Raw genomic sequence first — 15,972 nt, forward strand, 5'->3', positions numbered from 1 at the left:
AGAGCTTCTTCTTGGAGGCCTGTTGGCACACGCTGACAGGTGAAGTGTTTTTCTCTCCTGTGTCAGACTTTCTGCAGGGGGTAAGACAGCTCCTGGTGACTCTGCTTAGTCTCCTTTATGTATGATGGAGGAATAAAACAGAGTTTCATGTGGATCCCACTGTGTTACAAAACACTCTCCATGCAACGACATTCAAAGCCTCTTTGAGACGGTGGAAATGTGTGACTACTCTGACTTGCAACAGCTCAACGTTTAGCAGAGATGCTTTTTTGATTCAGGCTTTGAAGCTTCTCAAGTGGCATCTTTAAGGAGAACATTCATTTTATCAATAGAAGGATTAAAGATTTATTTTAAGAGTGTGCAGAGGAAACGTCAGAATATTTCAGACTTGTTTGCTTTAAGGAATGAACACACAAACTTAGAAACACACTAGACAGAGCTGGCTCAGTGACCGTTGAAATTTTTTCTTTAGAAGCAGTGGCAAACTTTGGCCAGGAGATGGTAATCAGGTATCAGGAGTCTTTAAGTTTGATTCAGCAAATGCTTAATAGAGAAGTTTAAGGGCTGATTTGGCCTCCAGCCTAACTTTTAGATGATGCCAAGTCTGCAGTGCATCAGGAAACTTTGAGACACAGCCAGCAGTTACCACAAACAGATGTCTCGGACTCACTCGATGGCCTCGTTTACAGCTATCAAGATGGTATCAGATACAATGTGTTGGATTCTGAGAAAGCAAGAAAAGATTTATTTATCTATCGTGCATGTTTCGGCCTTTCACAATAAAGGCCTAAAAAAAAAAATCAGTTTCAGAACAGGTGGATCGAGTTGCAACCGACACGAGACAAACTCAATATATATAAAAAACAGTATGTAAGTAAGATAAAAAAGGGCAAACTAACAGAATGGATATGGTCTTATTCGGAGAAATTTTAACTACAAAAATCTTTATTTATAAAGCACATTTCCTAACCCAAGATGCAGAAATAAATAATAACAAAATAAAAATACAATTCAGTTAAAAATGCTAAAATAAACTAGCGTGTTTAACAGCAATGGTAGTGACTCAGGAGGCCCAGATGAGGCCTCCAACTATGCACACACTCTAATGAAAGGTCAGAAATGCTGCAACGAGCAAGGTCGTGAAGAGCCTTTAAAGTAATCAATAGGATCTTAAAGCCAATTTTAAAAGGCAGCCAGTGTAAGGAGGCTAATACGCGCCTGAACTGGTCACGATCCATTCTGGTTAAAAGGCTGACAGCTGCCTCCTGTACATCCTGGAGAGGATTTCTGCTCGCTCAAGTACAATGTCTGTTGCGATTATCGTGGCACAGGGAGATAAAGGATGTGAAACAAATCAGGGAACGTTTCCAACAGGGCAACGTATGCAATGTAGCCACCATGCTTTTGGGCATCATTGATAAGCCTACAGTGAAATCAAAAATACATAAGACACAGTTAATAGTTTGTCCCCTGCTTGATTGGCTGTTGTACTGTTCAGGGTTGTTTTCTTCATAGTGGAGGGAATGTTTGCTGATGAGCTTAGACGTCAATATCAGGCACTCGTTAATATTGGATTGCGTCATGATGACAGGATTCCTACGAGAGGTTTCACTCAGCAGTGAAGTAAAAACCGCAGCACCTAGACTGACAAAAACATCCTCAATACATACATCTACTCTTTTGGCGCCAACAGCTGAGATAACAAGGTGGAGTGAAGTGTTTATTCGAGCTTTCAGGAAGGTGGAACTGAGTTGCAAATAAGTAGAACATTCGGAAATGAAGGATTAGAGGATTAGTTATTGAACTACAGCGTCCATACCAACTGAGATACCACAGAAATTCCCAACTCTGTTTTTTTAACCATATAATTTGGAAAGCTTAAGAAAAATAAAAACATTGCTATTTCACTGTAATAGTCAATAAAAATTCAAAAGATAACAAAATGTTTCATTAGGAGGGACGCTTTTTAGCCATTCTTTTATGCAAATCAGACGTTACCATGCAAAGTTTCTTCACAGCCGCAAAACAAAACAGACAGATAAAAAATATTAAGCAATAATTAGAGAAACAGAATTCTCTTCATCTGAGTGCACACTGGAAAGAGCTTATTTTGACCTTTGGATTTCTTACAGATATGGAAAGGTAGTTTTGTATGGGCATAAGAAATCCTCATGGGTTTGGTGCCCCGCTATGAATGGCAACGAGATAAGCGTGGACAAGAGGCGGCTCTGAAACAGAGAACCAGTGATGCAACTCGCGCTCCTTCACACCAGGAGTCTGATCCTTCCCTTTTAACGCGATCAATTATCGCAAAATGTGATTTTCTCTCAACTAGGTACGAGCAACATGTTAGATAAAACATACACACACGCGCGCGCACACACACACACACACACACACAGTTGCTCACAGTCACAGACGATGCCCTCAGTTATTATGCATTCATAAATCAAAAGGTTGTGACGGGAATTAATCTAAAACGATGGAGAGCGTAAGTCACCGGATGCAAATATGACAGCTTTATTAGAAAACTAGATTGCTTGAATTTGTCTGAATTAATGTGACACTTTTTTTGATTAAATAGCACTCCCTTCCCTTCACTTACTGAGCTGGTGCTGGAGGGGGAGGTGAATAATGCAATGGCTTCGTTTTCCTGCTGCTGTTGTCCATTCATAAGGATAATGCACAATAAACCAATTCCTTTTAATTGTATTTAACCACGTTATGGAGTGAATGTGGAAGAAATCCGAACGCTACACTGTCTCCAAAACTGATTAACAAAATGAAAACTAATTTAACTGTCTCATAAGACTAAACCTGAAGTCAAAATCACTGCGGATGTCTAAGTTTACTTGTTGGAACAAAGACTGATGTGATTATTGATTCCTGGGTCAGTCTATGGAAAATTTATTATGTGCAACTTTGTTAATCAGTTCATAGATTTGATTCATTTTTCTATCTAGCCCTATCTAGCAGCTGTGTGAGGCTATGATTTCTTTAGCTAAACGCTAATGTCAACAAGCTAACGTGCTCACAACGGCAACGCTAACATGCTGATGTCATCTATCTGTCAACTTGGTGGGCTTACACTAAGCTATTGGCTGCATATAAAGCACGAACCCTCCATGTTGTTAGGATATCTGGAGAGTGTTTTGAAGCCCAGTGTTGTCGGCTCTGGCTGTTGCCGTCTTGTTAGCCTGACTCGGCCTGATTCCCAGCTCATCCAAAAATGGGCGAAGAGGTGGAACGTGAGTGGAGCTGAGGCGGGCAGATGACGCCTATCTGGACAGCCAGCAACCCGTGCGGCAACACACCTGTTACTCAAATGAATTGTGTATCACTTTGAGCCTGAGAGTTCAAAGTTTCAGGTTCAAAGGGATATATATGTATATGTATATTAAAAAAAGTACAGATGCCATGAATCAATCAGCTTTAGAGACCAAAACACGTTTATTTCTGCTGCAAAGTTGGACATTTTAACGTCATGAAGATCCATGGAGATTGATTCGCATTTGCAGCCAGCCTCTAGTGGCCATTTGAGGAACTGTAGTTTCTGCATTTCTGTACTGGTGTCTTTTTCAGCCCTGGAGTCTTCTGCTTGCACAAAGCCTAGCTAAGTTTGATGGCAATTACATTAACTTTGCAGATATTTAGTGATAAAACTCCCATAGAGTTCTAGTTAACTGAGTAAAATTGGACTAGAAATGTAAACGAGATTAGAGTCCATCTTGAGGGGGACACGAATGTATTGTATGCACACTACCAAATGCATATCATTTTATTCTGTAAAATGATTAGGATTTGGTCTAAGGACAGGTTAAAGCTGTGTAAAACACGCTGACATGCTCAAATTGTGCTGGGACACACATACACTGCTGAAGACAAGTGACTGGATGGCAATCCATCTAATATCTGTTGAAACATTTCATTGCAGAACTGTCAACCTCCTTCTGGCACTAGTGGGAAAGGTCACAAGTGCCTTCATCTTCCGGATGCCACTAATCCCCAGACAACATTTCACAGGAATCCTTCCAATTGTTGTTGAGATATAGAGTCTGAGACAATGCGGCCGACAGACGGATCAACCATTCAAACGTTTTTCAAATCTGCCAAGGTAAACACTGTTCACGGTTTAGGACAGTTTATAATTTAGATGGTTAATCGGTTGATTAAAAATGGAAATAATGAAAGCACTTGTCCAGCTGATTATTTCGTTTTTTTAAGATAATATTTGCAACATACAGTGCTTGAGCATTCATTTGTTTGTGGAGTTGATGTTCCAAGATAAAATGAATGCTTTTTGTGCTTCTTTTTTGGCCTTGTCTCGCTAAAAACCAATTGGGCCTGCGTTTGGCATCACGGAGCAGCAATCATTCAGCCAGTTGTTCTATATACAGAACACTGGCTCTCTCCACCTTCTTACGTCGCTCGTTATCTCCCTCGTATTTTCTGTGCTCTTGCTCTCCAGGCTGCTGTTTTTCACTTTCTCTAATGAATCAGTTAGAGAAAGCCTCTATTCTCCTTTTGATTAAAGGGCACCGAAGCAAACAAACTTATTTTGTGAATCACCCCCTCTTCCCAACGTATAATATGGCGCAGGGAGGATCAGAGGAGGAATTCAATATAAAAAAGAGGAGATTTAAGTCAGAAGTTGTGATGTGTTTATTGAGGAGACAGGCTGTTGGGTTATGATGGAAAATGGAGAGTGACTCTGCTGATCAGAGTGGAGTAAAGTTATTCCACCTTTAGAGAGAGAGGGGGTGAGGGGGGTAACCGGGCTGCCGCAGGGAGAGAAAAGCTAAGTGGCAGGTAACGACAGAATGCAGATCACAGGCTGACGTGCACGACTATGTGGGCTGGAGGTTTGAGCTCGAGTTTGTATTCGATACATCATGGAGCCAGTGGTGGGACTGCAGGGCATGTGTGTGTGTGCGTGTGTGTGTGAAGAGAATTCTGGATGTAAGGGCTAAAGAGTGCTTCGGGAGCGGAGCCAGGAGGGATGTTGGAGCAGCCCAGGCGGGATGACTAAAGCATGAAAGGAGGGTTGGGTAGATTCCCCTGCTAGGGAGCAGGGGAGGTGGGGGTCTGGTACAGCGGATGGTGTAGACTGCAAACCTGCTGCAGCACATCTACAAAAAAAAAAAAAAAAAAAAAAACTGTGTAGAAATGTGTGCATCTTTGGTACAAAAATATCTGTTCATACGTGCTGGGAGGAAACGACCGTGAAGCCACCAAAATATAACCTGTTTGTCTCATATTTTCCATAGCTCAGCTGCCGCCTTCAGATCATTCAAATGACTGTGTGGTAAATAAAATCCTTCTGACCGTGAAAACCCAGCATTTGTAGAAACGCTGAATTTTTCAGCCTGTCAGCTGCGCACATTTTGAGACCATATTGGGGCCACAGCAGGGGCCACATCATTCATGTCAAGTAAATGAAATTAAAAGGGACACTAGACTTACAAGTCCTCACGTCTTGTGGTGCTATTTTAAATGATGCATAGTGACACAAATATCTAAAAACCGTACAAAATAACACCTTTTTGTTCCCTCTTGCTGTAGCTTCAGCATCGACTGATGACTTGCTCCCTTGTTGGATTCTGTTGTGCAGCTGCTTTGAGTATTGGTGCATGAGTGTGTTCATCCGAGTGTGTGTTTCATGCTCGTGTGTGCGTGTGTCCGTTCTTCCACTGCTGTCTTCGCAGCAGGAGCCGAGCTTCTGAAAGAAAACACACAACATCAAGCGGCAGCCAGATCTGCTTTGTGTGTGAATGTAAGTCCCAGTGTCTGTGCTCTGTCAGTCCGAGCGAACGCGCACATACAGTATTTGCGTCTGTATTTTCCGCGCACGGCTGCGGGCGTGCACGCCGGTGCGCAGCCGTGTGTGGGTTGTTGTGCGGGATTGTCATGGGAGTGTGATTCCTTTGATCACGACAGCTGCATGGAGAAACAGATTACTTTTCAGTGCGGCGGTGACAGAAAAGCGCTCTCAGGTTGACAAACCTCACCAGCAAATTTAATATCCTCCTCATTTCACTGACGAACACTGGGCTACAAGAACTTATATGTGGAGTCAGACTGGATTTGTTTGTGAATATCATGATGAGAATGTGACAGTACCTGTTTGTCCATGATAAGTAGAAAATGCTGGGTTGTGTTTTTCACACGCAAGAGAAGATTACAATGGACACCCCAAAATATTGATATAGCACAAAGACGTCTGATTATATGATACCAACGTAGCTTTATAAAATCCCTCAAACGTAAAATAACATGGTACAGCATGGATGACATAATTCCTAGCTTTCAAGAGTCCATTTGAAATAAAGACAGTAAAACATCACTTTGCTTCTCTCTAGTATGGCATTATTGCATGTGCTTTGATTTCTTTTTTTCACATATCTGCCAAATCTGTTGCCATGATGGCTAAGATGACATGTTCAATAGCTAAACTAACAGCAGGCTGCCTAGACATTGTTTAACTGCAGTATACAATTGCTTTTAGATGGTTAGCTGCACCTCTTGATGCAAAAGCTACTATGTAAGTGTTACAGATTTACAGTAAGGTGCAATCATGTCCACATTCACGTTAAGAGCAGAAAATCCACAATAAAGAGCAGCGATCCTGCCTTGTTCAAGCTCCACAGACAGCTGGAAAGAATGGCCGGTGCATTTTCCTGACTTATTGCATTTTGCAGGAACGTCTTGATCGTTAGCTAACTGGCTGTCCCGGCGATAGAATAAAACAGGTTACAAATGACAAAAGCATGTTAGTGAAAGTCTTCCCAGAACCCATTCAGGTTGCACTGCAGCGTCTGCAGTTCAAAAAAAAAAAAAAAAAAAAGAGTCTAAGAGAGCAGCCACACTAAGATCTCCCCAAAGGGATGGGCAAGAAGTACAGGCCATGAAACACAGCTTGACACTGATTGGACGATCTACAACAGTGACAGTCTCCCACAGCTGGCCAAAAACTGGGGTTGAATGTCTTAGAAAAAAATCACTTTCTTTTCCCCATGCAAAGCCCTTGAAATGCAGATACTGACGTTCAAAGCTTTTCTATGCTGTGTTTTGTTGTACTTGAAAGTCATTCATTTGAACTTAATGCATCCCTCACAAACATAAATACACACACATAATTATACCTATCATTAGTTCTGACTATCCATGTCCCTCCACCTGTCTGGATCAGGCTACCTTGAACAGCATGGTTAGCTTAACTTTGCACATTGACAGAAATCAGGAATTTTAGAGTTTTCTTAGGGCGGATTCTCTTATGTCTGGTCAGAGGCAGAACAAAGTTCTTGTGTTTCCAGTCTTGGTTTGAAGTTAAGAATGCTAGATGCTGACGGCTTCACAAATTAGCATACAGACAAGAGAACAGCGGCTTGCAAATTTTCATATTCATAAATGTTGGCATGAGAGCAAATTATTTTCAGCACACCACAACGCAGAAGAGGGTACTGGCAACATTAGTCTCATAGAACATATCCAGAAGCTTCCGGCAGAAATTAAACGACCTTAGCCTCCCGAGGAAATAGTGACAGCTCTGACCTTTTTTGTATACTGAGTCTATGTTAGCGGACCAGTCCAGTTTGTGATCCAGCTGTAGACCCAGGTACTTACAGGTCTGAACCACCTCTACACACTCAACCAGTTGATGGTTATTGGCTGCAGGTGGTGCCTGGACCTCTAGAAATCCTCAACCATCTCCTTGTTTTTAGTATTGATCCGAAGGTGCCCTGTGATAGACTGGCCAAGGTGCACCCCGCCTCTCATCCCATGACAGCTGGGATAGGCTCCAGCCCCCCCGCGATCCCTCACAGGACAAGCGGTTACAGAAGATGATTGAATGAATGTATGAATGAATGAAATGACCCAAAGGTGGTTCACTCCACACCATGAGATGAAGTTGCTCACCAGATTCTTGTACTCCTGCTCCTATCCATCCCTGACACACCCCACAGCTGTAGTGTCATCTGAGAACTCCTGCATATGACATGACTCTGTGTTGTACTTGAAGTCTGAGGTGTACAGGGTGAATAGGACAGAGGAGAGAACAGTCCTCTGTGGTGCTCCAGTGCTGCTGATGATAGTTCAGCATGTGCAGTTCCCCAACCTGATATACTGAGGTCTCCCAGCAAGAGTCTGCTATCCAGTATGAATAAGAATAAGAATAAGAAACCTTTTTTGTCCCACAATGGGGTCCACTCCCATATGTATTAGCTTGTCTCTCAGGAGCAGGGGCTGCTGAGAGATTATTTTGTGCAATAACTTGATTAAGGTAATTTCCAATTTTGTTTTGCAAACCTCCCGAATTCCTACTGAGACACAGAAAAAAAGAAGCAGCAGCATGCAACTGTAACACTGGCCAGTGCGTGACGACTCCTAGAGCAAAGTCAGAATCCTAGTCAAATGTTGACTTTTGTGCTTAGTGGCGGATGTCTGCGCCAGATTACAGTCCTAGGCATTATTAATGATTGGAATGTGAAGATGTATGTACAGTAAACAGCTTACTGTGATTAGGAATCCAGCTCGGGCGAGAATCCAGAGCGCTGTAAACACGGCCTGTAAACACTTTTGGCAACGCCGAGCTCATCACAGGGCGAGCGTGATCAAAGGTTTGTGGCACTGCTCACACTGGAGTCGGATTTGGATAGAAGATGTTGGACGCGTCAAGTCAGAGCACGACGAAAAAGCCGGGGAACTCGTGCGGTTGCATGATGTGCGCTGTGTGTCAGAATTGTTACTTTATGTGCAAGCTGATGGAAAATCCTGAATAATGTATCATAAAGTGAGTCAATTGCCAAATGTTGGTGGTGGTGTTGGGTGTTTAGAAGGGAGTTCACAGAGTCTTGTGATCAAAAAAAAAAAAACAGATTCAGAAGTTTGCAGGCTCTGCCACAAGCTTTACAACTGTATCAACGTGGCAACCGCACTAACCCATATGCTGCTGATGTCTGAGTTTGTCGTCATGATGGCAACCAAAAAGAATTAAAATATGTTTTTGGATCATTAGTACGGCCTTCACCAGAGATTTACAAAAATAATTTAAAATAGATAATATTATAATTTTTTGTGCAGTCTTTAAACTCTTTAACTCTTTAAACCGTACACTCTTTCAGAAACAAATTTTCCCCCAATCACACTGACTTATTGGAAGAATATGGACAGTGACATGGATGTGACAAGTTGCACATGGCATTTTGCATGCTACATACACGGCAAAAGATGCTTTTTAATCGGTCTCGTCAGCTTATGCGCTCTTATCATCGGAAGGATGCTTGTTCTAATCCTCCAATGTCCCTGATCAGAGGGAATCAAATGCTTTCTTCCTTATTTTTGATGTGGTGATGTGCAGTTTGAAAAGGTGCACCCAGCAGCCTTGCCTGTGTGTTGAAAGCTGTGATGTAAAAAGAAACGAACCAATACTCTGCTGAACCTGTTAAAATCAAAACATTCAGATTTTGCTCTGGAATGAAACGCATCAAAGGTGAGAATTAACTGAAAATAAATGGTTACAGTGAGGCGCTGCCAGACTGACGGTGACATCTGTTATCGCCGCGCTGTTACTGAATATTTAATGCTAACATGCTTCTTTGTTGAAAGTGTGAGACAAGTCGAAACCGAATTTGAATACAAGACATACCTGGAGCACTTATGTGTGTGTGTCATGTGCACCGTGTCATTTGTGTGTGCTCATGTACCCCTCCCTGGTTCAGTTCTGTGTAATGCACCTAGCCCGAGGGCCGAGGTTGCCAGGTTGTGTAAATAAATTAAAGCAACAAATTATGTTTAAAAGCTTCTCCCTCAGGCCAGGGAAAACCAAGATCCATTATTCATAGCTTTTTCTGCCGGGAATCTGCAGGTGTGTGTGTGTGTGTGTCTGTCTGTCTGTGTCAGTATTTTTTGTCAATTATTCAAAGATTAACCTCCCTTACCTCATCACATTATCTCGTTGATGAAATTGAATACCATTTACATTTTGATACCGGTGACGAGACCACAACAATGGGTGTTGAACCTCGTCTTCGTCTTGCAGTAAACGGAGAGATTCTGGTCACTAGGAGCCTCTGAAAGCTGACGTTGCAGTTTTCTTTTGCATCATATTTCAGTAAAGAGAGGAAGAATGAATGAAGAACATTACATAGCAGCAGTGGTGTTCCGTGATTCAAGGTGGGGCTGTGCTGCATGGCAATCTGTCTGTGGATTGTGGAGTATTGACGCACTGTAGCGTTGTAGGTTTAAGAGGGTTTATGGTTGTCACTGAAAAATATGCCAAAATGTCACTATCTGAGGGGGCTCCAAACAAATCTTGGTTTGCCTGTGTGCACGTCTGCATACATGTGCAATTAAAAATGTTGATGAACATGCATGATGTTCTTTAAGATCTTACTATAGGCTCATTTAATGTACTGCGGTACATAGACGTGTAACCTATGCACATAGCCAACGCCAGTGCGAGCCTTTCACACCTGTGCACTCGTCAGTTTGGCTCGCTCTGTAAAAACGCCACATCGGCGATGTGTCTGTTTTGCCAGTCAGGGTCATTTTAGTTTCTACTTCCTGCTTCACTTTCAACAATGGCACTGACACTTTCTACGAAGTTTAGCCGAAGACGAGTCACAAAAATGTTTGTATCGCCGAATCTCCTCATTTAACTTTTCCTCAATGTGTTCCATCTTTATTGATTCAAAACAATCAATTCGAAAATTGAGGAGATGCCGAGCACCTGGAAATACTAAAGTGGAAACACTACTGCTACTACCAAGCGGATCATTCACAGCTCTTGCGCCAGCTATGGCGCTAGGGTCTGCGTGTGCTCTGTGCTGTCACCGTAGTCTAAACTAAAGATTTTTCTCATGCTTCATTGGAGGTCTGTGCAAAAATGATGTACTTGAGATGAATAAGTTAGAGAGGAGAGCTGCAGTCTTTCCACGTCTAGACATCAGACAGTAAAAAGAGTCTCTAATAGGAAACTTCTTTACAAACCACCACCCATACCAGCTTCTGTCCTTGGTGCCCACCGGAGAGAAAATAGATTAAAAAAAAAAAGAAAATCAGGCATTAGTCCTGTTTGCTTCTACCGGTGCCACTGCTTCTAGCAACACACATTTCTGTTAACCGTGAAGTAATAGCTCTTTTGGACTTTTACACCTTTTCCTTTTGAGAGTTTGATGAGTTTATTGACATCATTCTCATGTCCCATTCTAAACATGAAGCACACAAGAATTAGTGAAGTACAATGGCTGACAATGTGTCAGCTTGACCTGGTGTGAAAAGAAAATCAGCCCATCAAACCCTCTAAAGCTCCCTAATTACTGTGCATAGCATGTAATTAACACAAAAATCCACAACTAAAACTGACACGCTAAATTACCAAGAACATCCAAGAAATAGTCGCAGAATTACTGTAAATCCACAAAGGGTAGGTTCTATGCTTTGGATTATGTGTAGATTAAAACAGATGTAAAATGAGCCTTAGAGGTGCTGATTTAAATGCATCTTATCTCATTCTCAACAAGAATGCAGATAAGCTTCTTTCCTCAGTATCAAATTCTTCCTGCAGGTTAAAGAAAAGCAATCATTACAGTATAAAAATGCAGTCCCCTTTCCCGTGCTCCATCCTTTTGCTTAAGTTTGTTTGTGCAATCAAACCACAGTTTAATTAAAAATCATTTGCTAATTATTCTGCGCGCTGCTCGTCGCCTTCTGCTGAGAAGGTGTAAGTGTGCGGCGGAGAGGATGGAGTGTTTGCAAATCAAAGGACCTTTTCATTAATATCCCTGCAGGGGAAAACACACCCGACGTCAAGTGACTTTAGGCTCGGAGCTGCTGCAGGTTCTTCCGAGGGAGGTTATGTTATCTGACCGAAGAAACACGAGCAAACGCACCTGACCTGTTCAAAAGTTTACCTTTAAGAAGCTAGCTATTATATGTCATGAGACATGGTCTGGAATGAACTCTTGTGGTATGATATCTTTGTCTGAGTAGATTATATTGTATAACGTGTAATGTAATTTAATGAGCCAACTCCCGGTTCAGTCATAGAGATTTTCTGCTACACCGATACTGCAGTGTGGTTAAAACCCATTAGAGTCGTAACATAGGTCTGATTTCATTACGATTTCAGTGTAAGTTCATAACTTCATTAGGCTAGAGACACATTCCCACAATACTGGAGGCATTTCACGCACAAAACACACGAAAAAAAAACAACAAAAAACATATTCCAGTTTGATTCCAAAGAGTAAAGTTGTCATAGAGCTGAAGACCTCTGATGAAGACATTTTTTAGATGACCATTGAGAGGTGGAGGACGGAAGAGTAACAGAATGACGATGAATTTAAAGCACAGGGACGAGGGGAATGATTGACTCAGAAAAAGCATGCAAAAGTTCACTGGATGACTTTGATTTTGACACCATAGGAAAATGTAGGAGATAAGGAAATAGAGTGACAGAAATAGTCCACATTCACCGGAGGGGAACAGATTGTAAGGAGTGTCTTCCTTATTGAACTTTCCATTAAGCTTCACTTATTGCAACAGCAGTAATGATTCAGCAAGACTTACAGGGGCCATGTTGCGGATTTTTTATCCCGAGCAAAGGAAGTAAATGATCTGAAAACTTTTTCCCGCTCGCGCATTCAGGTCACGTTAAATGTAGAACCCAGATTTTGCACAGTCGTGAAAGTGTTTTGCTGCGTGTCCGCCCTGGGATAAACTTTTTACTTGTATGCATGGAAACAAACAGTGGAAGTGTATTTTTACATCCTTGCTCCAGTTTAATTGCAAACATACATATTTCATAGTGAGTGTTCCAGGATGCAAACCATGCATCTTTAATCATATGATGTTTTTGTGTTTTTTATCCCTTTCTCTTTTTTTTTTTTTGCTCTGGTTGCACCTTGAGTCGATATTAAATGTTCATACATCTTACAGGTCGCACTGTCCTCCTTGTCTCGAGAAGAACTATGAATTTGAATTTGGTGCTTCCTCTCTGCCCTCACACCATCTACTTTTCATGTTAAAACTCCTTGTTGGTGTCCCCCCGGGGGTCTGACACTGGGGGGGCTCACTGCGGGGAAGCCGGTCCTCATTTGTTCCATGTTGGCTTCCTCCTGCCGATTCTGTTCATAGCCCTGCCCCGTAGGTAGTTGCTGTTACCTCATAACTTGCCTGAAGTCAACTTGGGGGCTTTTTAGTCACTGATCATCTTCAGCTCGAACCACCTGCTGAGCAGAAAAATGGAGAGTAGGAGAAGGAAGGAACAGAGATGGACTCCAGTATGGGCTGGAAATATTGTACTTCTATTAGAAAAAGCCCATCGGTACCTGTGAATTGGAACGGACATTTTAGACTTGAAGCTGTCTTATCAAAAGTTTGTTGATGAATGGGGATCAGTAAGTTTGTTTCCAGAGGTTTAAGGGGTCAGTTTTAGACAACCGAGCACTTATTTTCTCTACATTTACATAAGACCAGGAGTCTTTGGAGAAGTTGGCATCTAGAATTCAGATTCATGCTTTCACAATGCCATCCCTCCCCCCGACATGTGCCACCGTGTCCTCTTGGACCTCTTCGGGTGCAGTTATGATCCCATTACGTGGTGACGGCAGTAAGGCAGATGTTGTCTAATTTCTGAGATCGTGCTGACTTGCAGTATCCCAAAAGTTATTAGCCTCAAGTGCATAATCATTCAAGGAGCTGAACTGCCACGCACGTGTAAGTAGAGGTGTGTAGCTCATATCTTTCTGGCTTAGGCCGTAAGCTTCAAAGAACCCTTAGAGGTCAGTGCAATGTCATCCAAAAGTGACAAGCCTAGGGAGCAAGTTGTATGAGAGGGAAAGAAAGAACAATGGGAGAAGTAGTTAAATGTAAAGTATGAAAACACTAAATGGCAAGACATAGTAAAATAAAGAGAAATCACAAATATAATGTGTCAATAAATAATTTAATAAACAGGAGAAAAGTCAAATGTTGAGTGAGAAACTGAAAAAAGACAAGAATAAATTCTATCAACTAGAAGATGAGTGAAAATAAGAATGTTAATCTTTATATTTCTCTTTACACAAATGATTTAACTGACAATAGCATTTAATGATTTACATTTGTGACTCATCTGATGTTGTTGAGCGCACTGTATCAATTTATGTTGAGCCGTGAAAGGCGATTGTGTATGAAAATGGTTATAATTCCCATGCACCAATTTGAATGAGAATAGCATCGAATAAAAGATGAGAGTCTGCACCTTAAACGCTCGTTTTAAGGTACTGAGGGACCTAGACGCCGTAAACTAGGCACGTAGCCTGCTCCGGTGAGAGACGTTTATACTTGTGCCCTCATCAGTCTGGTTCATTCTGTAAAAACACCACCCAAACGCTGGTTGGCGCTGTGTCTTTTTTGCCAGTCGGGTTCATTTTTGTTTCTACTTCCTGCTTCACTTTCAACAGCGGCGACTGAAACTTTCACTGAAATTTCAACGAACACGAGTCATACAAATGTTTGTATCTCTGAACCTCCTCAGTTAACCTTTCTCAAATTTGCGGCAACGGAGAAGCAGCCTGAGATACTAAACTGGAAACATGCTACTACCAGTCGGACCAATCACAGCTCTTGCAGTCTGCGTCGCTGCATGCATCAATTTGATGCAGAAGTCTAAACTGCCTATATTCATTATGTAACTGTAACATAAATATGTCTAAACATATACTTACTCAAGCTTATAATTAGGGCTGGACTGAACCATCCCTTAGTTATGCTGCATGTCCTCTTCTCTCTTCTCTCTCGCATCCTCCACTTCCTTTTCTCTGGTACCGAGCTCTTGTCCTTTAACTTCTTATCTGCTACTAGTCATGCAATTCAGTACTATTACAGCATGTTGACTGCTGTGTGTCCCTCTCTCCCTCTCCCTTGAATTGAATTGAATACTGTATGTACCTATAGAAACATGGGTAAGCTTGGACTGTCAACCTCAGAAAAGAAAGCCATGGTTTCAATTGGAGACTTTTTATTCATTAAATTTCAGATAGACAAATAACATTACTGTGTTACAATGTACAACATCCTCCCCCTCCCTCCTTCTGTTTCTCTACATCCTCTCTTCCATTTCTGGGAGAGACTCATCCCCTTCCAAAGTCTTGTCCTCTCTCTTCCAGCTCTTTGATGCTTTTCAGTCCTCATCCCCTCTCCACCTCCTCTCCTTCAGAGCTCCTCCGAGTGGAAAGCTGAAACACGGGGATGAAGGTTCATCAATCAGAATTTTATAAAATGTTAATGATGTTGGACTTTAAATGACACCCGCCACCAAGTATTGAGTGTCACGATTTCTCTCAGGGAAATTGTGCTTTACGTGCAAAAACAAAATATTGGTGAAATAAACGAGTTTCGTGGCAGATAATACGTTATTTAGAGGCTGTGTTGGTGCCCCAGTCACTCCCACTATATGGATATACGCGGTGCTCTGCTGGATCTAAATATCTTCCAACGACTCCAAATGACACCAAAGTTATATGGGTGAGTAAACAATTGTATTTGATGCCAGAAATAAGGTCCAGGTTGTAAAAACGCCTGATTAACAGCATTTCTAACATTGGGTCTGATAACTGAATGCAAGTATTAAGATGGATAGTTTCATATTTAACTCATCCCCAACACATTCATTATGACCGTTAGTGAGTGCTTATCTTCTGAAAATGTTATGTTGCGACCTTGATGAACTATGAATTTGAGCATCATAATTAGGATATTAGTTGTTAATGGTCATCACTGGATGGTTAATCGGTGTGAGGTGATGTCTTCTTACATGTGAGGGTTTCAGTTAGCTGGTGAATACCTTCCTCCTCCTCCTCATCAGGAGCTACCAAACTGGCTGCAAACGTCCAGATCATTTCCAACCAGTCAGCGCTCTCCTGAGCTGGGACTCCAGCAGGGCTCGATTTCACCGGACGAACACCTAAAATAGAATAGGCCCGAAAA

The sequence above is a fragment of the Chelon labrosus genome (assembly GCF_963514085.1).
Source record: "Chelon labrosus genome assembly, chromosome: 14".
In the NCBI taxonomy this organism is placed as follows: domain Eukaryota; kingdom Metazoa; phylum Chordata; class Actinopteri; order Mugiliformes; family Mugilidae; genus Chelon; species Chelon labrosus.